Raw genomic sequence first — 23,557 nt, forward strand, 5'->3', positions numbered from 1 at the left:
TTCAATGCGTTTCTTTATTTTCATGACTATTTACATTGTAGATTCTCAATAAAGAGCATCAAAACTATGAATGAACACATATGGAATTATGTACTTAACAAAGTGTGGAATAACTGAAAACATGTCTTATATTTTAGATTTTCAAAGTAGCCACCCTTTGCTTTTTGGATAACTCTGCAAACCCTTGGTGTTCTCTCAATGAGCTTCATGAGGTAGTCACCTGAAATGGTTTTCACTTCACAGGTGTGCCTTGTCAGGGTTAATTAGTGGAATTTGTTCCCTTATTAATAAAAAAGCAAAGGGTGGCTACTTTGAGGAATCTAAAATATAAGACATGTTTTCAGTTATTTCACACTTTTTGTTAAGTACATAATTCCATATGTGTTCATTCATAGTTTTGATGCCTTCAGTGAGAATCTACAATGTAAATAGTCATGAAAATAAAAACGAAACGCAATGAATGAGAAAGTGTGTCCAAACTTTTGGCCTGTACTGTATTTCTGCCATTGACCAAGTTATTTCGGCTTGTTTTTCAGCCCCTCTGCTGTGAGGAGACAGGGTCGGGGTGGTGGTCCAGCACCGGGGACGGAGGACACGCACTCTTCCTCAACGCTGTTGCCTCATTCTGACTCATGAAAAAACATGAGTAAAATAAAAGACACTGCATAAACTCAGCTACTGTGTGTTTATTTAAATATAGGTACACCATAGAGGCCTAAGAGATTGCAATATAAGCCTGTATTACTATTAGGGAATATAGCATACATATGTCAAGGGTGTATGCAGTGGTTAAATTGGCTTTTGTAGGGAGGGGGAGCCCTTATTTACGGAGAATGGTCGTCATTCAAAAATCGTACGTAAAATGACTTAATGTGTTTTTACACCAAATGGGCTCTTTTCCAGTATTAATGTGTAAGGTAGGGTTGATAAGTTATTCAAACAAAGAGAAATACTTCACAATTCACTTACTTTATTATTATTATTATTATTATTATTTTACCCTTTTATAGGCTAATGTTAACAGGCAGGCAATGGATTTCACCCTTGGAAAATGTATGAAATTGAACATGTTTGAAAATATTGGTTGGCAAATATGTAAACATCTTTTTAAACAAGAAAATTATGTTGATTTAAGAGAATCAGAAACCCCTATTATAGCCTTTTCAACAGTGATTGGCTGGCCCAGCTTGTTAATAGCCAGTGTATGTTCATTTTAGCTTCCAGTTTGTTAGATGGCACCAACATTTGGTCTAATCATAACTGGCCTGGCAACCCAAAGGCCAAGGTTTTGCTTCCAGATTTGTTTGGTGACTTATGATGTGGGGGTCTGGGGGTCCTCCCCCAGAATGTTTTTAGCATTAAACACTTCATTTTCTGCATTTTGGTGAATTTTTATGCACCTATTTCTACCTTTATCTTTATGTAAAGGAAAACATTAGGCTACAATCCAAATATAACAACATAATGGAAAATATTGCAGTAAGGCTGTCAGGAATTCTGTATTGCTTTCATCTATTTATTCTCCTTTAGATTGACTTTTCTAATTATATCTGAGTCAGCACACATGTAGCTTAAGCATCATTTATTCTTCCCTTTTTGCATCTTTTGTTGGGGAAGCAACCTCCGTAAATGTGCATATGACAATTATTCACCTCAGTGATACATTATTCATTTAATTTATTAATAAACCTCTTGATTGTAATATTTCAGATGATTGAGCAAGATTTCTGCTCATGTCCAAAACTTGTGGCACATTCAAAATATAACTCATCCCATCTGTGCTCTCTGAGATTTGAAGGAGTCGTGATATTTTGTGAAAAAATAAAGTTATAATATAGGCTATTACGAGAATAAAGTCACTATATTTTAGAAAATAGCCTAATCTATAGGCTACCTGCACCGTAGTCTGCTGTGAATTACGTGATTGCTCTGCTGATGCGGTAGATCTCAGACCTCCTGACAGACACAGAGCCCTGTTTGAAACACAGAGCCCCGTTTGAGACGTTTAATGAAGTGGCTATACGCTGCTAAACATCGGAGGTGGAAACCCAAACTTATGGCAGAAATACACGGAGCTCAAACGAGACACATTTGCCGCAGCATGTCCGGCAGAGCGCATCCATAAACCTGAAGCTGCGCAGCTTTACAGCAAGAGTGGAAACTCGAAGCGGTCCAGTTTCATATTTGTCAGTTAACTTTTCAAAATACATTTGGGGTTAAACTCAAAACATTTGGGGCTGAACCCCCGGCAAAATGTTTGATGCTGAAGGAGACGGAGATGAGCACCGGCAGGGTGTGTTGTGGACCTGAGGAGGGGGAGCTGCGCTACGGTGCGCTCCGGCCCAAATTAACCTCTGGGTGTATGAATTAAATAAACTTCAGCTGGAGTCCAATTTACTACGGCAACACTGTTGACCGCATCAGTGATCTCTTTCCATCCAACATTCTTTCTATAGCCTTTAATACCAGTTTTCAGGCTGGCAAATAGTACACACGTTAGTGCAAATTAACCTGAGATATCAGGGTTTCAATCTCCACCTCTGAAAAGTGCTGCAGATTAAGTCTCACCATGTCGTAAATGGCAGGGGCGAGGCCTCAAAACCGAGAATATATTGGGGCATGATATTTAAATTACGATCATTTCCAGCCGCTGCATTTATCAATGTACGACCATTCTTACGCTCTGATTGGTGTGATACGAACGTTTCATGAATCACACGTGAAGCCTGTCGTAAGATGATTTCTGCGCTCATATCTGCACTGGTTTCTACAATAGGTTGATAAATGACTTGTTTTCTACACTGTTGTACTGATCTTTGTACCTCCACTAGAGGGCGACATTATCAAGTAGGCGGTGCACTACTTCTGCACTGTGTTCAACCATTCAGTCAATAATAAGTGCTGCTGTGAAGAGAACAATTCTCAGACTGAATGTTGAACATCAACTAGTTTCTGCTGTTGATTTAAACCTTGTTGTAGAGATGAAACACTGGCTGTGGATTATTCTTGCTGCTCTTCTCTTTGGTAAGATACAAAGAACATCATGGTTTTATTATTTTTCTAAAGATTTATATAAACTTCAGTTCATAGCAGAAATCTCTGAATATTTGAACTGTTTCTGTCCAGAGTAACATTGTACAGTTGATATTTTCCACTGTCTTCTCCTCTTAGCCTCATGAACAATGTGAATTCAAATGACTTAATTTTCTCTACTTTCCTTTTTCAGGACAAATAGCTGGAGACAAAATCTCTCCTATAGAAGACGAAGTCAGTAAAACAGAAGGAGAATCTGTTACACTCAGATACAAATATGAGACAACGTATAGTCCTACACTTTACTGGGTACAGACATCATTCTGACCTTCAGGCACCTCAGTTTATACTCTGGAAAAGAGCTAGTAGTGGTGAATATATCCCAGATCCACGATATGAATCCAAAACACCAGGGAAAACAACTGAACTGACCATAAAGAGACTAACCCTGGTGGATACAGGTCTCTACTACTGTGCTCTGGAAACACAGTGATACAAAGTGTAGAAGAGGCTGTACAAAAACCTGAACACAGATATCTGACTACTCTTCAAAGAAGAGGGAAGTGGTATTCAAACCACAGCTTCATATCAGATGGATTCTGATTATTCCAGTTTTACCAGAGTCCCTGTGGTTACAGCTGCTAATGAAACATTGTGGGAGGATCCAAAGAGCAGCAAATCCACATCAATGACAAACCAACTGTATGATGGTTCAAACACAAGACACCATGACAACAAATACATGGACACTGACTTACCTACCTTCATACCCTGTGGGCCAGTAGGCCACGATGTTAAAATTTCCCATAGACTTTAATGGGAAATCTTTGGGAAATGACTTAACATAGCTCAAAACAACCCCTCATTGTGACCATACTATATCACCATACTTTAGTGTAGAAAAATAATTAAAAGTTTAAACCGAAGACAAGACTCTGGCCTTTATTGGGCTGAAAGGGCATTCTGATATCAAACACAGTTTCTACCATATCACAGGTTATGTTTTGTCCCATTTTCAGACCGTTTCAGATGTTCCAATGTGTGTGTGTGGGACAAAATGTTGAGAGCCAGACGGGAGGACAGAGGGGGAGCTGCAGTACGATTCTCTGATATTAATACAATACAAATTGCTCTCTCCACTACAGTTTTCACTCTTCATACATCATGTTGGTCAAAATGTAGGAAATGTTGTGCTGGTCACACAGTAATTATGGAATCCACCGGACTTAAACTTTTGGCTCTGTTTTTACCAACTGCTGATAGAAACAATGGAAATACATAGGCCACAATGAGCTCCTTCCATTGTTTAACATGTTGATCTGCATCCCAAATAGACACTGAAACACTAATAAAACTGAAATCACTGGTAGTTTATATTCCATAACATCATAATTCACAGAAGAACTCAGTAGAATCACAATTTTTAGTGCCAAAGATTTTATTAACTTAAGAATTTTATGAAAACAGAAGCTTTCCCAACAACTTCACCATCTTGAATTTGACCTCAAACAGAGGAAGAGGATCAAAAGATACTAAACTGTCACTTTACATTCTTTAAACATTCTGAAAAGAGTATAACACATAACATGTTGAAATATTAAGTCTCAGTTTACTTTCAAACTTTCTCTAAAGTAATATTAAAAGGCATGTACAGTTTCACTCCAATTAACACCTATTATACGTTCGAGAACAAAGTGAATCTGCACCAGCTGTAAAACAGGAACCCTGTCAGCTGAAAACTACAAAGATCACTTCATACGAGACATGTTACAGTAAGAAAGGAGAGAGGCACAACATGTGTTTAGTGTGTAAAGGTGTCAGGAAGGGGGTAACCCAGGGCTGTGAATGAGCCCTGTCACTGTGATCAGGTTCCTCCTTCTAATCCACCAACTTAGTGTTGATGAAGACTAAACAGAGAGATCACAGCCTTCTTTATACTTGCTGTAGTTCAGAGTTACTCCACACTGCGGATATGAAGCCTCTGTTCATCTCAGTGTTGCTGGCTGCTATGAGCCTTTGTATGAACACAACTCTGTTTCTTTGATATCAATCCAACATTGATATGATTCTTTAACAGCACACTGATTCTGTTTGTTGCTGTTTTACAGAATGCAGAGCACAAAAGACAACGTGCTGCAACCAAAAGGAGATGTGACTGCTACTGAAGGAGAGGCAGTTATACTTGGCTGTCAATATAACAGCAGTACAACTAATGATTATCTCTTCTGGTACAAACAGGATGGAAACAACAGCCCCATATTCATTCTCAGCCGCTTTAAGGTTGGAACGGGGGAAACGGTGGACAAGGAGAAATTTTCATCCACACTGAATTCCAGCATAAGATCAGTTCCTCTGAAGATCCAGAAGGTTCAGCTGTCTGACTCTGCTGTGTACTACTGTGCTCTGAGGCCCACAGTGACAGGAAACAACAAAACTCTGTACAAAAACCTTTGGAGCAAAGACAACACAATACTCCACAACATCCACCAGAGGGAGTCACACACTGTTAAACTTCAGTGTATTTCATGAGACAGTCTGGATTCTTTTCACTAATGAAACACAGTTGTGATGAAGCCTTGGAGGAATGAAACTAAATCAACATCTGAGTCTCCTCCTACTGACTGCAGAGGTGGCTTCACGACAGAGAACTGTTTGATTACAGCTGTGAACATCAGACAAAATAACTCACAAAACTTATTCATCCCGAACATTCAATAACAGCATTTCACCTCTGCAGACATGGAAAAACTCACTGTAATTCTGTTCTGCTTCACTCTCATAGGTACTTATATTTTTGATTACAAATCCTGAAATACAAAGACATTTTCCAAATTTTACAGATCCAGTTCAGGTTTTAGATGGTGTTCAAAGTTACACATTTGAAAAATACACAAACCATAACATTACCTTTATTCAACATGCTGTCACTGCAGCATTGTGTGTTTTCTCTTCTGTTTCTAGTTATTTAAAAGGTTTGTTAGATTCTACGTTTACGAAAAGTTTGACTCCGATGTTTTCTGAATGTAAAACATTTGTTGAGGCTTTACAACTTAAAACATGAAATAACAGAGTTATCTCTTCCTTTAGGTGTCAGCTGTGAAGAACTCAATCCCGTCGAGACAGAAAACAACAGTTTAGAAGGCAGCTCTGTTACTCTGTCCTTCAAATACTCCAAACAAGCAACTGGTGCTGATTATTTCTTCTAGTATCGACAATAACCAGGAAAAACACCGGAGTTCCTCATCTTTCACTTCGGATCGTAAAATGAAACAAAATCTGGACTGTCTGTTTCAGTGATTGAGGATAAAACCAAAATAGATCTGCAGATTTCCTCAGCTAAACTTTCAGACTCTGCTGTGTACTACTGTGCTGTGAAACCCACAGTGACAGGAAACACCAAAACTCTGTACAAAACCCTTTGGAGCAAAGACAACACAATACTCCACAACATCCACCAGAGGGAGTCACACACTTTTAAACACTGAATAGTATGTAATGATGAATTCTAGATCAGGGGTCTTCAATGTTTTTAAGCCAAGGACCCTTAAATAAAAGAGAGACGGAGCAGAGACCTCCTACCACATATATTGTATAAAATTAAGTTGCATAATAAACTGGGCCCACAATACATTTTAGGGGTGGCCTATAGCCCTTATAGCCTTTTTTCAATAGAATACTAAGCTATTACCATAATAATTGTGGCATGATTTCATTAATAATGTTTTAATGTAAAACATACAAGTGGCAATCCTTAGGATTAACTGTATCTGTGGATGGCCTTAGTAACAACCTTACCTATAGGCCAGTAAGCAGTGAGGACTGCTGATAATATGTTGGATTCATGTTAAGAATTTAACTTTTGAAAAGACTTTAAAAATTAACAATAATTGGTGGTCTCCCTGCATTGACTCTGAGGACCCCCTAGGGTCCAAGACCACCTCTTGAAGATCCCTGGTCTAGATTCTTTGTAGAGGTCACAATAACGGAAAATGAAGCATTAAAGATGAAAAGAACAGTGTTTTATTCAACAATAAGGATGATAATGATGTGTTGTGTGATATTGTGTTCATGAACAATACCTCATAACTGATTGTAACAGCAAATCCACTGACATCCAACAGAGCTCAATTTCAACTCTGGTTATCATCACAGAATCAGGTCATAGTTTTGTTCTTATCATTATAAAAGAAGTTTGTGTTTTTTCTCTTAAGGCTGATTTATTGTGGTGTACCACAGGGTTCAATCCTAGGTCCCCTCATTCTCTGTTTACATGTCCTTGGATGATATTATTTCCATTTTCCTGACTATCTGTAGTTCAACATTAAAGTCCAGCAATTGTGGCCACTGTTTTTATCATATAAAGTGTTTCTAAAAACGATTAAGCCTTGAATTGAGATTTCATTTTCCTCCACAAATTCTGTGAATCAGGTCAAATTAAACTTTACTAAGATATTTAGTGATTAAATTTTTTTTCATCTTCTTCATCCTTCTTGTGTTTGGAAACCCTGAAAGTGATGATCCAAGCATTACATCATTGCATCTAAGTTTGTGTAATTCTTGTTTTGGAAGGATAAACAAAAAAATGGTACAAAATATTGCCACTAGTCTGTTAACTGGAGGAAGCATAACAGAGAGGTGAAGATACAGATCTAAGAGGAGAAGGAGAGACTCAGGGAGGAGCTAAGCTGTTACTGAACTATAGAAGAGAGAGGAACTTCTATATTCAACTGAGTTAAATACACAAACCATCTACATTACCTTTATTCAACATGCTGTCACTACAGTATTGTGTGTTTTCTCTTCTGTTTGTCATTATTCTAACATGTATGTTAGATTCTGCTTGGAGGAAACTTGAATTGCAATATTTTCTTAATCTGTTGAATCAATGAGTTTTATAAAATGCTATGAGAAATTTTCTCTTCCTTTATGTGTCAGCTGTCAAAAACTCACTCAAATAACAGAAGAGAACAGTTTAGAAGGCAGCTCTGTTACTCTGTCCTACAGATACTCCAAACAAGCAACTGTTGCTGATCAATTCTTCTGGTATCGACAACATCCAGGAAAACCACCAGAGTTCCTCATCTTTCACTTGGGGACGCAAAAAGAAACAAAATCTGGACAGTCTGTTCATGTAAGTGAGGATAAAACCAAAATTATTCTTCAGATCTCCTCTGCTGCAGTGACAGACTCTGCTGTGTACTACTGTGCTGTGAAGCCCACAGAGACAGGAAACACCAAAACTCTGTACAAAAACCTTTGGAGCAAAGACAACACAGTACTCCACAACGGCCACTAGAGGGAGTCACACACTGTTAAACATTGCATTTTATGTAATGATACAGTCTAGATTCTTTGTAGAGGTGGCAATAACAGAAAATGAAGCACTAAATATCAAAGGAAAAGTGTTTTTTCAACATTAACTGAATATAATGTGTGGGATATTATGTTCATGATCAATACCTCATAACTGATTGTAACAAGCAAATCCCTGACATCCAACAGAGCTCTATTTAAAATCTAGTTAGCATCACAGAATCAGGTCATAGTTTTGTTCTTATCTTTAAAAAAGAAGTTTGTGTTTTTCTATTAAAGGTGAACTATGCCGTTTCTTTAGATTAATTTACCTTAACTGAACAGCTTCAGAGTAATTGGAATGGTTATATGATTTTTTTGCGTGTTGAATGGTGGTCATCCGCTTCCCCTAAGCGCCTGTGAGTGTAAAAATCACCCTTGCAACTTTTCAATATGGTTCGGCATCAGCGTCAGGAAGCATAGCTTGATATCAGGTCCCGCAATGTAACAAATTGCTTCACGGCACTGCACACATCCAGGAACCGGCTAGTTATAAGGACATGGTAGCGATGGAGTTTTTCACACTATCACTCATAGCTGAGCCGGCAAAAAGAATCAGAAAGCTAGGAAAGCATTGTCGGAGGAACAGAGAAAGAGGAAACGGCAGAGTGACCAAGTGAGGAGTCAGACACAAGTAAACATAGGAGCTGACAAATATCAAAAAGCCAGAAAACAGCGAAGAAATGGCCAAAAGGTGCATAGTGCCCCTTTAAGGCTGATTTATTGTGGTGTACCACAGGGTTCAATCTTAGGCCCCTCATTCTCTGTTTACATGTCTTTGGATGATATTATCTGAGTTTTCCTGACAATCTGTAATTCAACATTAAAATTCGAGTAATAGTGGCCACTGGTTTTTATCATATAAAGTGTTTCTAAAATTGATTAAAGGTGCAATATGTAATATTGTATGTAATACTGGCAGCTAGCGGTTAAAATAGTTACTGCACTACCAATTCAAAATACTGGAGAGTCGTTTTCCCCCCCCTCCTCCCCAGACTCGAACACGGAGGTTTGCCAGGCTGAGACCGCAGCATTCACAACAATGTTGCTAGACGCTTTTCTCACATAGCCATACATTACTTCACAGCACAGTGGAGTGCTCGGTAGATTCTGGATATATTGACAGTCATAAAGGCCTGTGCTCACGGCGGAGCTCTGTAACCAACTGACAGACACACTTTTTGGCTTAAAATTACAGTATGAACTGCTAAAAACACAACAACCTCACTGTCCTCTCCACACCGCCAGTCAGGCACACTTCCTTGGCTTAGAATTACAATACGAAACGCTAAAAATACCACTACCTTGCCGACGGAACACACTTCATTGGCTTAGAATTATGGCAACAATCGCTAAACACACTGCAAACTCACAGTCCTCTCTTTCTGATATACAGCCCCCTCTCGTGGCTTAAAATAACTCACCATTGTCGGCTCCAGCCGCTGAACTACGCTGTAAACAGCCATGGGCGCTGCTTGCCTGGTCCTCCGGTAACGTTAGCAGTTAACAGGGTTAGCATGGCGGCGTTAGTCAGGACCAGTCGTGATCACTTTACTGGCTATGTCTCAATTGTTTTGCGAGTAACCTTCTCGGTACTCTAGCTATATAATTCAATGTGAGTACACAAATGTTGAAATGACAAAAATGCCCATCCCTAGTAGCTGTGATAAATTAGCCTGAAGCTAATGCTAACCCGTTCAGGAGGAAATAAGCCAACTCTGCGTCCTTTTGGGCTCTAAGCTGTCTCCATCTTTCAAATACATCTCCAATATTTACCAGGGGGTTGTTACGTCTCTGGTCACGCAACTGTTAGAAACATGCTGTTTTCTGTTTTTTATGTCATGTAGAATCTATCTCCGTTGATCCTGTTCGTTTGTTTGCTGCTTTCATGGCTGTACTACCGTTACAGCTGTAGCTCGGCTGGGTTTACGTTTAGAGGCGAATGGGCTCCTGAATGTCCACAGTGTCTTGATTAATTGTAAGCCAAGTGTGTGTGTGCTGTCACTCTGAGGATTTATTTAAGCTCAGTATTCCTGTTGACTCGTTGAAGAGACTTTTTCACTGAGCCTCTGTGCATTTTGTGAAATTGTGTTACTCCTATATTTGCAAATAAATAATAAAATACAAAAAACAAACTTGGTTTAGTCTTCAACTCTCTTTATTTGTTTCACTTTTCTATTTCCTAAAATCCACTCCTGCTGCAAAGTAAACTTCCATCACAGTAGTATTTGGAACGACTTACGGTAGAGAGTAGTACGAAAGCCGAAAAACCGCGTAGGGAGGTTGGTAAGGGTGGAGGATGGGTCAAACAACACAGGATTTTCACCCAGGAGACCAGGGAACCAGAGGCCCGTCCTACGAAGCAAGATCAACATGTCCTGGATTTCTTTCAGTAATCCGGCTTCACCAAACCTAACAACCGCGGTCCCGCATAACCTGTACTACGGCGCTGGTTATCAACTAGTTCAGTCAACTCAGGGTTTCCCAATCCAGCGCGGCGCCGTTCACACAAAGAGGCGGTGTTTTGCGCACACACCCGACCAATCGCAAACATCTACCAGAGACGCTTATGTTCCTATATATAAGAAGAGCAAATTATAATTCTACATAAATATGAAGAACACAGACTCGGTTTTGCAGGGGAAAACGCAATAGCCTACAGTCGCTGCTTCCTAAAAGAGGAAGACAGATGGCAAAAAAATAAATAGCCGACGCTGTAGATGTTTAAATCACAACTCCAATATCACTTCCCCATCAGTCAGGACCAAGATCTGACCATAATTACACTTGTGCTTTCCATAAACTGCCATTGCTTTAGCCTATTATTTCAGTTCGCAACCCTCGCAGTGGGAGCGTGAGAGCAAATGAAAATATAAAAACATAAATCAAAACCGTATGCGCATTGGCGACACCGGCTCAAGTAGCCAATATGTAATTCCCTCCCATTAAAATATATATATTTCATAAAAATACCAATCAGGGGAATGTTAACGGGGTTGTCTCTAAATGTTTTAACTTTTTATGGACGCATCTCTCTCTCTCTCTCTCTCTCTCTCTCTCTCTCTCTCTCTGCACCGAGCTCCGCCTGATCTTCTAAGAACGGTGGCCCGTTATCAATCGAGTATTGATTGGTCAGTAGGCGGAGCTTTTTAACACCGGTTGATCTCTGATCTCCAATTTAACCTGCTCCCGACCAGGTCAGGTGTTCAGCATGAGTTACCACGGCGAGTGAACCCGGTAACAACCGATCCACCGTCGTGATACACAAAACCCTGGGTTGAACCTGAAGTTACCTCGTTAACGCGCAAATCCTGCTTTCGTAGTACAGGCCTCTGGTGTCCCCGTGTTACGTTCCTAAACCCAACCTTCCCATTGTTGTCCTGTGTGTCATGGAAACGTAAGCCCACCCTCAACCTTTTCCTCAACTTAAGGGGCCGTGTACATTTCCACGGAAGTCTTCCGTGGGCCCATCACAGAATTTTTGGTGATTCCTTGAAACTGCCACTGATTTTGAGATAAGGGGCCATGTTCATTTCCCGGAATTCTGTGAGATCAGGTTGGTAACTCTTGGTTTAGAAGGATAAATAACAAAATGGTACACAGTATTACCACCAGTGTGTTAACCCAACCCGGTCTCACGGCAGTTCATGTAAATGTCCACGATATTCTTAATCTATTCATACGTACGGTTCATGGAGACGTTTTTATCATTTTTACGTGTAAATGTACGTTATTTTCCCGGGGAAGGACGCCGGAGGCGGCCGAAAAGGTTGCTCCATAAGCCGGGAGGCGCCCGCGAGGCAGCCCGCGCGGGGGCGCGCACCACAATAATGGGATGGCGGAGGTTGGGTTTAGGAAAAAACTTACGGGGAAAGGGGCGCCTTAAACGCCGGAGACGCACCACAGTAACACACTGGACAAAACGCCACACCGCAGGGACGCACCCCCTCCCGGAAACAAAAGCCACCACGCGGGACGCAATCCCTGGTCTCCAGGGTGAAAATTCGTAAAACCGACAAAAACGTCTCTGTGAACACGTATCAATAGATTCAAATAACGTCACATTTACACGAACTGCCATGAGAACTGGCTGATTAACCGGAGGAAGGATACCAGAGAGGTGAAGATACAAGAGGAGACATTCAGGGAGGAGCTGAGCTGTTACTGAACTAAAGAAGAGAGAGGAACTTCTATTTTCAACAGAGTTCAATACACAAACCATCACCATTACCTTTATACATCATGCTGTCACTACAGCATTTTGTTTTTTGTGATGTTTCTCATTATTCTAACAAGTTTGTTAGATTCTGCATTGAGGAAATCTTTACTTTCAATATTTTTATATATTTGTTCAATTGAATCAATGAGTTTTATAAAATGCAATGAGAAATGATCTCGTCCTTTAGGTGTCAGCTGTGAAGAACGCCTCCAGTCGAGACAGAAAAGAGCAGTTTAGAAGACAGCTCTGTTACTCTGTCCTACAGATAATCCAAACAAGCTAAATATGATGATTATTTCTTCTGGTATCAACAACATCCAGGAAAACCACCAGAGTTTCCTCTCATTTAGGAACAGGAGGAATGTTGAGTCCAATTGCTTGACTGAAGATTGAAGTGGAGGACAAACAAATGAAAATGAGCATCCCCTCAGCTAAGGTGTCTGACTCTGCTGTGTACTACTGTGTTCTGCAGCCCATAATGACAGGAAACACAAAAACTCCTTACAAAATCCTTTTGGAGCAAAGACAACACAATACTCCACAACATCCACTAGAGGGAATCCCACACTGTTAAACTTGAATATGGCGCGCAGTATCACTTTACCTTACTAGTGTAACAGAGAGAAGTGAACATAGAGAGGTACGAGGAGACGGAGAGACTCAGGGAGGAGCTGAGCTGTTACTGAACTATAGAAGAGAGAGGAACTTCTACATTCAAAGACTTCAATACACAAACCATCAACAATACCTTTATTCAACATGCTTTCACTGCAGCAGCATTGTGTGTTTTCTCTGATGTTTCTTTCCATCCTCACAGGTATGTTATACAGCTTGAAAAGTATATAATAACATCTAAATTGGAATCATTCATTAAGTCTTTTACAATATGAAACAATAGAGTTATCTCTTCCTTTAGGTGTCAGCTGTGAAGAACTCACTCCAGTTGAGACAGAAGAGAACAGTGTAGAAGGCAGCTCTGTTACTCTGTCCTGTACATACTCCAAAGGTTCTGCTGATTATTTCTTCTGGTATCGACAATATTCAGGAAAGCAACCAGAGTTCCTCATTTCTCATCTGGAATCAGGAAAAATAATGCTAACTACATACTCTGGACTGTCTGTTTCCGGTAAGTGAGGAGATAAACCAGAATGGTTCTTCAGATCTCCTCTGCTGCAGTGACAGACTCTGCACTGTACTACTTTGCTGTGAGGCCCACAGTGACAGCAAACCCACAGTCTCTGTACAAAGCAAAAGCTGACACACTGACAAGCTGCTGGAAGACTTTTTTCCACACTTTTGTACAGAACTTTGTACCTCCTCTAGAGGGCGACATTACCAAGTAGGAGGTGCACTACTTCTGCACTGTGTTCAACCATTCAGTCAATAATAAGTACCGCTGTGAAGAGTACAATTGTCAGACTGAATGTTGAACATCAGCTAGTTTCTCCTGTTGATTTAAACCTTGTTGTAGAGATGGAACATTGGCTGTGGATTATTCTTGCTGCTCTTTTCTTTGGTAAGATACAAAGATCAACATGGTTTTATTATTTTTTAAAGTTTTATTTAAACTGCAGTTCAGAACAGAAATCTCTGAACAGCTGAATTGTTTCTGTCAAGAGTAACAATGTACACTTGACATTTTCCACTGTCTTCTCCTTTCAGCATCATGAACAATGTTAGTCTAATGGCTTCATTTTCTCTACTTTTCAGGAATAATAGCTGGAAACAAAATTTTTCCTGTAGACATTGAAGTCAGTAAAAGAGAAGGAGAATCTGTCACACTCACATGTAAGTATGAGACAACGATTAGTGATCCTGACCTTCATTGGTACAGACATCATTCTGACCTTCAGGCACCTTAGTTTATACTCTGGAAAGGAGCTATTAGTGGTGAATATATCCCAGATAATCGGTATGAATCCAAAACACCAGGGAAATCAACTGAACTGATCATAAGGACACTAACCCTGGCAGACACAGGTCTCTACTACTGTGCTCTAGAAACACAGTGATACAAAGTGTAGAAGAGGCTGTACAAAAACCTGAACACAGATATCTGACTACTCTTCAAAGAGGAGGGAAGTGGTATTCAAACCACAGCTTCATATCAGATGGAGTCTGATTATTCCAGTTTTATCAGAGTCCCTGTGGTTACAGCTGCTAATGTAACACTGTGGAGAGGATTCACATGAGCAGCAAATCCACATCAATGACAAACCAACTGTATGATGATTCAAACACAAGACACCATGACACCAAATAAATGGACACTGACTGACCTACTAAATCGTCTTTATACCATGTGGGCCATTATCCCACAATGTTAAAATTCCCCATAGACTTTGATGGGAAATCTTAGAGAAATTGCATAACATAGCTCAAAACAACCCCTCTATGGGGCCTTACTGTATCGCCATAATTTAATGTAGAAATATAATTAAAAGTTTAAACCGAAGACAAGACTTTATCCTTTATTGGGCTGAATGGGCAATTTGATATCAAGGACAGTTTCTACCAAATTACAGGTTATGTATCGTCCCATTTGCAGACCGTTTCAGATTTTCCAATGTGTGTGTAATGGGACAGAATGTTGAGAGCTAGAGGGGAGGACAGAGGGGGGAGCTGCAGTACAATTCTCTGAAAGTTTTCCAAACAAATTGCTCTCTCCACTACAGTTTTCACTCTTCATACATCATGGTTGGTCAAAATGTAGGAAATGTTGTGCCGGTCGCAGACACGTAACTATGGAATCCAGCGGACTTAAACTTTTGGTTCTGTTCATACCAACTGCCGATAGAAACAATGAAAATAGATAGGCCACAATGAGCGCCTTCCATTGTTCAACATGTTGTTCTGCATCCCAAATAGACACTGAAACACTAATACAACTGAAAGCACTGGTTGTTTATATTACATAATATTACATCATAATTCACAGAAGAACTCAGTAGAATCACATTTTTTACCACAGAAGATTTTAATAATTTAATAATTTCATGAAAACAGAAGATTCTCCAACAACTCCACCATCTTTGAATTTGACCTCAAACGGCTGCAGAGGACCAAAATATACTAAACTGTCACTTTACATTCACTTTACATTCAAGAAAAATTCTCAAAAGAGCATAAAATGTTACATGTTGAAATATTAAGTCTCAGTTTACTTTCAAACTTTCTAGAAAGAAATCTTAAAAGGCATGTACAGGTTAACTCCACTTACTACCTTTTATATGTTTGACAACAATGTAAATCTGCTCCTGCTGTAAAACAGGCACCATGTCAGCTGAAAACTACAAAGACCACTTCATACAAGACATGCTACACTAAGAAAGGAGAGAGGCACAAAATGTGTTAAGGTGTAGACACATATAGCCGGACGGCCGACGTTGACAGAAAACCCCGTCGATATGATCAGTCGGCGCGAGGTCCAAAAGACTGCCACAGAACAGACCAAAAAGACGAGAGAGATGAGACGAGACGTATACGTCTCTATAACAGTAGATGGCGTAATCTGTAATGTTGCCCAAGAAATGAAAACAGGCAGCTGATTGACCGAACGTGTCACATGGGTTTGTTTTCTCCGAAAATCAAAGCCAGACTGTCATGGCGGCCGTTCAGAATACGATCTCATATTGTACTAAAATAGTTCACTGAAACATGTTTTTGAAAATTTTTTAAGCGAGAAATAGGGTACGCAGTTGCTAAATCTGTCTTCATTTCAGATCAACAAAGGTCAGTTTAAAAGATTTTCATCAGATTTTGAGAGACTCTAGTCACCTCATTCCGCTCCCCATTTGGTGAGTCCGGGCGGCCCCTGCGGCCGACTGAACATGTCAGTTCGGGCCAAAATGAACGCCGACAGCCCCCAGACGGACGACGACACGCACAACCGAACAGATTTGAGTCACTGACCTCGGCCAGACTGTCCCACGGCCGATAATCGGCCTGATGTGTCAGCGCCTTAGGTGTAAAGTTGTCAGTAGGGGGAATAACCCAGGGCTGTGAATGAGCCCTGTCACTGTGATCAGGTTCCTCCTTCTAATCCACCAACTTAGTGTTGATGAAAACTAAACAGAGAGATCACAGCCTTCTTTATACTTGCTGTAGCTCAGAGTTACTCCACACTGCAGATATGAAGCCTCTGTTCATCTCAGTGTTGCTGGCTGCTATGAGCCTTGGTATGAACACAACTCTGTTTCTTTGATATCAATCCAACATTGATTTTATTCTTTAACAGCACACTGATTCTGTTTGTTGCTGTTTTACAGAATGCCGAGCACAAAAGAAACGTGCTGCAACCAGAAGGACATGTGACTGCTACTGAAGGAGAGTCAGTAACACTTGGCTGTCAATATAACAGCAGTGCAACTAATAATTATCTCTTCTGGTATAAACAGGATGGAAACAACCGCCCCAAATTCATTCTTGACGCGTATTCAATGGGATGAAGGGAACACACCAGACGAGTTCAAGGAGAGATTTTCGTCTACACACAATCCCAAGTTAAGATCGGTTCCTCTGAAGATCCAGAAGCTTCAGCTGTCTGACTCTGCTGTGTACTACTGTGCTCTGCAGCCCACAGTGACAGCAAACCCACAGTCTCTTGCAAAAACACAAGCTGACACACTGACAAGCTGCTGGAAGACTTTTTTACACTGTTGTACTGAACTTTGTACCTCCACTAGAGGGCAACATTATCAAGTAGGAGGTGCACTACTTCTGCACTGTGTTCAACCATTCAGTCAATAATAAGTGCTGCTGTGAAGAGAACAATTCTCAGACTGAATGTTGAACATCAGCTAGCTTCTCCTGTTGATTTAAACCTTGTTGTAGAGATGAAACATTGGCTGTGGATTATTCTTGCTGCTCTTTTCTTTGGTAAGGGCAAAGAACAACATGGTTTTATTATTTTCTAAAGATTTATATAAATTTCAGTTCAGAGCAGAAATCTCTGAACAGTTGAGTTCTGGACAGAAACAGCTTTCTTCTCTCAACACTTTTCACAAGTAACTGACAAAAAAGCAAAACTGATCATTTTTGTTGGGTTGTAATACCTTCTTAATAACTCTATTTGATATAATCTGAAATCAGACAGCAGTCAGTGGAAATCTGTGTCTGAATCTCTGGCAAGATGAACTTTAAAACTACTGATCGTTCTCCTTTAATCAATCATTTTTATTCATTCATATCATCTTCTGCATATATTCTTCTTCCCCAGAGTGTAAAGGAGAAGACAGAGTGATCCAGCCAACAGGAGATATAATTACTACTGAAGGAGAGACAGTTACTCTTGGCTGTACATTTGAGACCAGTGACCCAACTCCCACTTTGTACTGGTACAAACAAAAGAAAATGATTACCCAAAGATGCTGCTGCCGTGTTTCTCTGTAAAAACTGATATTTCTAAAGAGCAAGAGAGAGTTAATGCAACAATCAAGGATAAGACCTTTCCACTGAAGATCCAGAAGCTTCAGCTGTCTGACTCTGCTGTGTACTACTGTGCTCTGCAGCCCACAGTGACAGGAAACACCAAAACTCTGTAGAAAAACGTTTGGAGCAAAGACAACACAATACTCCACAACATCCACCAGAGGGAATCACACACTGTTAAACTTTAATATTTTTCATGATATAGTCTAGATTCACTTTACCTTAGAAGTGTAACTGAGAGAAGTGAAAATACAGAGCTACGAGGAGACGGAGAGCCTCAGGGAGGAGCTGAGCTGTTACTGAACTATAGAAGAGAGAGGAACTTCTATATTCAACAGAGATCAATACACAACCTATCAACATTACCTTTATTCAACATGCTGTCACTGCAGCATTGTGTGATTTATCTTTTCTCTCTTTTTCTCTCCATTCTAACAAATATGTTAGATTATGCAGGATGAAAAAGTCTTATTCCAATAACATCTGAATGTGAATCATTTATTGAGTATTTTACTACATGAAATAACAGTTATCTCTTCCTTTAGCTATCTTATGAAGAACTCACTCCAGCTGAGAAAGAAAAGAACAGTTTAGAAGTCAGCTTCAACATCGACCAGAGGGAGTCATACACTGTTAAACCTTAATATGATGTAGTCCACAATAATTGTCCTAGAAGTGTAACTGAGAGAAGTGAAAATACAGAGCTACGGGGAGACGGAGAGACTCAGGGAGGAGCTGAGCTGTTACTGAACTATAGAAGAGAGAGCAACTTCTATATTCAACAGAGATCAATACACAAACCATCAACAGAAGAACTTGACAAGAAAGTCATTTTTCTCTAGTTTTTTATTTTTTATTGTTAAGTGTAACTTAACAAACATCCTGTCATCTTCTCCAATACAATCTTTGAGACTCATGACAATAATTTAAATATGCTAAATGTGATGTAAATGTTTAGAGTCCTTTAACCAGAGGCGCAGCCCTAAGTTGATGACTTTAGATACTACTCGAGAAGAAAAGACTTGCAACTCCACTTGGAGTTCAACACCAATGACTCATGACTTCACTTGGACTTGAGCCTTTTGACTTTAAAGACTTGATACCTTTTCCCAAACTGAAAGAGGAAAAAAATATATAATTTTAGTTTGACAAATAAACTCATTTCCGTTTATTTCTTGAATCAACTAATGATATTAATTCCCAGCAAGGCGATACTTCATGAATGCATCATTGCCCAGATCCACCATATCCCAACCTGACAGATCACAGAGAATCATGAAGAAGTGAAGTTATGTGGCTGAGTGGCAGTTGGAAATTATGATATTTCTGTTTACATATAAAGACTATGTGGTGGCCAAAAAATAATGGATTGCAATATGCAAAACATGCGGGTCAAAAATTACAAATGGATATTCAACAACTTCAATCTTCATTTAATAGTTGGCACCAAGAATGGTAAGTCGAGGATGAATGATTTCATTTACAGAGGTTCTACGTTGGCCATTAACGTCTATTGTTGTAGGTTCTGTGGGTTCCCTCCTTAATTCATAATTTGATGTTCACCCAAAATGAGATGACCAATCGACTTATAAAGTAATGGCTACTACCGCTGCAATTCGCTGACGCTATAGCAGCAAAAACGTGGGGCAACGTAAAGTTACTCCCTTCATTTAAAAAAGAAAAAGACTTCCAACTCTATGCGATCCAGTTGGTGTGTTTTGAATCTGAGATAAAGGTATGTTTATTCAAACATTTATTTTCTCTTTCACACATGCATTTACAGATTATCGATCCATAAAGTAAGTGACTAACTTTACTGCCATATTTTCCTGACTATAAGTCACTCTGGAGTATAAGTCACATCAGTCAAAAAATGCACCATGAAGAGGATAATAAAACATAAATCGCACTGGACTGTAAGTAGAAATTTATTTCACAAAATCCAAGACCAAGAACACACATTTAATCTGGAAAGGCAAGTTATTCAACTACACACTAGCACACAGAACAACAACTGAATAGGTGTCCGGTATGTTAACGTATGACATTGACAGTTATTCAGCTACACAATAGCATAAAGAACATACCTGGGAACCTGAATAGGCTAAATTAACATAACAAGCCAGCGAGTCCAACAAGCAAGTTACCGGAAGCAAGTTGACCGAGCTCCCGATCTCATTTCACATGAGTCCATTGAATTCTTCATCCTCGGTGTCACTTAAAGTGATGGTTCGGAGTAATTTCACCCTAGGGTGCTTTGCACCATGACCTTGAGCCAAACACCCCCAGAAGCTTTTTTCACCTCGGTGGCAACATTGGGAGAGTTAGCCTAGAGTAGCGTTATCAGCTGAATAGCTTAGCGAGGGGCTAATGGATCCAGTGATGTATATCGTAAGTTACCCCACTTATAATGCCCGAAATGATACCAAACTTGTAAAGTTTGTAAGTACAACAGAAGTGTATGTAAATAACACTTGCCTGTTGGCTTCTGCTCTCTGCTGCTCATCTCTCATCTGGAATCAGAAGAAATAATGCAAAATACAAACCCTGTGTCTTTCCATTCTAACAGGTGTATTAGATTATGCAGTTTGAAAAGGTTTTATTCCAATAACATCTGAATGTAAATCATGTATTATGTCTAACAGAGTTATCTCTTCCTTTAGGAGTCAGCTGTGAAGAACTCACTCCAATAGAGACGAAGAAGAACAGTTTACAAGGCAGCTCTGTTACTCTGTCCTAGAGATACTCCAAACAAGCAACTGGTGCTGATTATTTCTTCTGGTATCGACAATATCCAGGAAAACCACCAGAATTTCTCATCTCTCAATATGCAACGCAAAATGCTGCAAACTCTCGACTGTCTGCTTCAGTGAGTGAGGGTAAAACCAAAATAGATCTGTAGATCTCTTCTGCTGAAGTGTCTGACTCTGCTGTGTACTACTGTGCTCTGCAGCCCACAGTGACAGGAAACACCAACAACTCTGTAAAAAACATTTGGAGCAAAGACAACACAATACTCCACAACATCCACCAGAGAGAGTCACACACTGTTAAACTTCAATATGATGTAGCCTGGAATACCTTTACCAAAGCCAGTTTATGGAAAGCCGTTCCACTCCCTATTCAGCGCCACTGTACCGAATTTGGTTGCAGTTCCACCAGAGTTCCACTGGGGGTGATCGCGTCCAGTGAAAAATGAATGGGAGTCTATGGAGGTAGACAGCTAAATGTGTCTCTTTTGCCTGATTGTCGTTGAGAAACCTCAGATTTGATTGTAGTTTTTGCAAGTGTTATGGTTTTGGTGCTTCGCTTTGCATTTTGTTTATTTCTGTTCCCTGTTGCGTTTTATGTTGCGGGCGAGGGACGTTGAGGACCCAAAATGCAGAGAGAGCAGGCAGGCAGGCAAGAGGACATTTGAAGTGGAGGATTTAATATAAACAAAAAGCGGCAGTACAAAGACTGGGAAACTCACAAAAATGAACTGACGGAAAAAACATAGGCAGGAGTACACTGACGCAGGCACAAGGCACAGGGAGGAAACACAAGGACATGGCTACAAAACGATCTGACAAGACACAAAAGGGATTCACAGAGGTTAAATACATGAGGTAGGGAGCAAACAAGGAACAGGTGGTAACATCAGGTGAAACACATCAGGGCGGGGCAGGACAATCAACAAAGGCGGGAACACTCAGGAAGTAAATTGGACGAGACAAGACAGAAAACCAGACTATCAAAATAAAACAGGAAACAGGAACACAGACAAAAACATGACATCAACTAAACACACACACTTGACAAACCAGTAGGCAACACAAGGAATAACAGAGAAGACAGGAATAACCGGAACACAAAATACACAGACCAGAATACATCAACGCAACAGGGAACAGAAATAAAGAATATGCAAAGCAAAACACCGAAACCATAACAGCAAGTTCAACATGGATTATAGGTCGAAGTTGAATGAACGCAGTACTTATGTCCTTTTGATTTCTTACAGGTTGAGTCGTTGTTGCCCATAACACGCTAGCATTCTGCTAATGAATGCTGATTGGTCAGTGAAGGACTGATTACGATCGGAGCTCCAGCCTGGACGGCATGCGAAGCAGAGCCAGAATGTCAGATTGAATATTTCGGCGTGGTCTTTCAAACATTAGCAAACCTCTTTCTAGCAGCATGTGTATTGACAGGGAAAGTTTAACCTATCAGCTGTGTTGTATTAACAGGGAGAGACTAACCTATCAGCTGTGTTGTACTAGGCTCGTACGAGATGAACTGCGCCGTCCGCCTGTAAAGTAGACGAGCAGGCGGCAGCAGCGGGGGACAAAAGTCCGCTCTCAAGTCGGACAGTTTTCCAGCTGATTCCAGCAGCCTTCAGGCTGAACAGGAAGTGACACAAACACTGTGATCCGTTCGGGTCCGATTCGGTTTAATAAAATGTTATCAGACCCATATATCAGCTCCTACACAGTCTCCAGTTGGTTTTATTATGACAGAGTAGCTGTCAAAATTTCTCTACATGCGATCTGTTGCTGATTTTAATAAACAACAGACTGTAGGTGATCCGTAATCTGAACAGATTTAGTCTCTCTGACTTCTAAACATAACTATCAGCCACACTAGATGTGTTTTGTACAGAATAAGCTTTTAAATCAGACAATCGCGAGTTAAAATCCCTCCGATTCAAAAATCAATAAAAAGTTTATATAAAACGTCATCATGTTGAGTCGATTCTGAACCAATCAGCTGTTCGATCAGCTGAGAAGCCGGCGTTTCCCAGCATGCCCTGGGTCCACCTCCGTCCGCCTGGCTCTTGCAGTTGGTGAAAAGCAACTGCGCTACCTGCGTCTCAGAACTGCGCCGCCTTGGTCTCGTGAGATTATTGTTGCCCACGGGTGCATGACGTCAGAGCAAGTCGGGATCAAGTCGGACACAAATCTAACCGGCATGCATTGGGCCGAAGTGCCGGTGATCGATTCTGCGCAGATCTGGCTCATCTCAAACGAGCCTATTAACAGAGAGAGTCTAACCTATCAGCTGTGTTGTATTAACAGAGAGAGACCAACCTATCAGCTGTGTTGTATTAACAGAGAGAGACTAACCTATCAGCTGTGTTGTATTAACAGGGAGAGACTAACCTATCGGGCTGTATAGTATTAACAGGGAGAAACTAACCTATCAGCTGTGTTGTATTAACAGAGACTACCCTATCAGCTGTGTTGTATTAACAGGGAGAGTCTAACCTATCAGCTGTGCTGTATTAACAGAGACTAACCTATCAGCTGTGTTGTATTAACAGGGAGAGTCTAACCTATCAGCTGTGTTGTATTAACAGAGAGAGACTAACCTATCAGCTGTGTTGTATTAACAGGGAGAGTCTAACCTATCAGCTGTGCTGTATTAACAGAGACTAACCTATCAGCTGTGCTGTATTAACAGGGAGAGTCTAACGTATCAGCTGTGTTGTATTAACAGGGAGAGCCTAACCTATCAGCTGTGTTGTATTAACAGGGAGAGTCT

General features: G+C 40.3%; 1 pseudogene; it reads left to right on the forward strand.

Moving 5' to 3' along the window:
• Positions 1-2,981: 2,981 nt before the first annotated feature.
• On the forward strand, positions 2,982-5,469 carry LOC120567881 (annotated as a pseudogene).
• The last annotated feature ends 18,088 nt before the right edge of the window (positions 5,470-23,557 follow it).

Source organism: Perca fluviatilis, chromosome 11 (genome assembly GCF_010015445.1).
Source record: "Perca fluviatilis chromosome 11, GENO_Pfluv_1.0, whole genome shotgun sequence".
Classification (NCBI taxonomy): domain Eukaryota; kingdom Metazoa; phylum Chordata; class Actinopteri; order Perciformes; family Percidae; genus Perca; species Perca fluviatilis.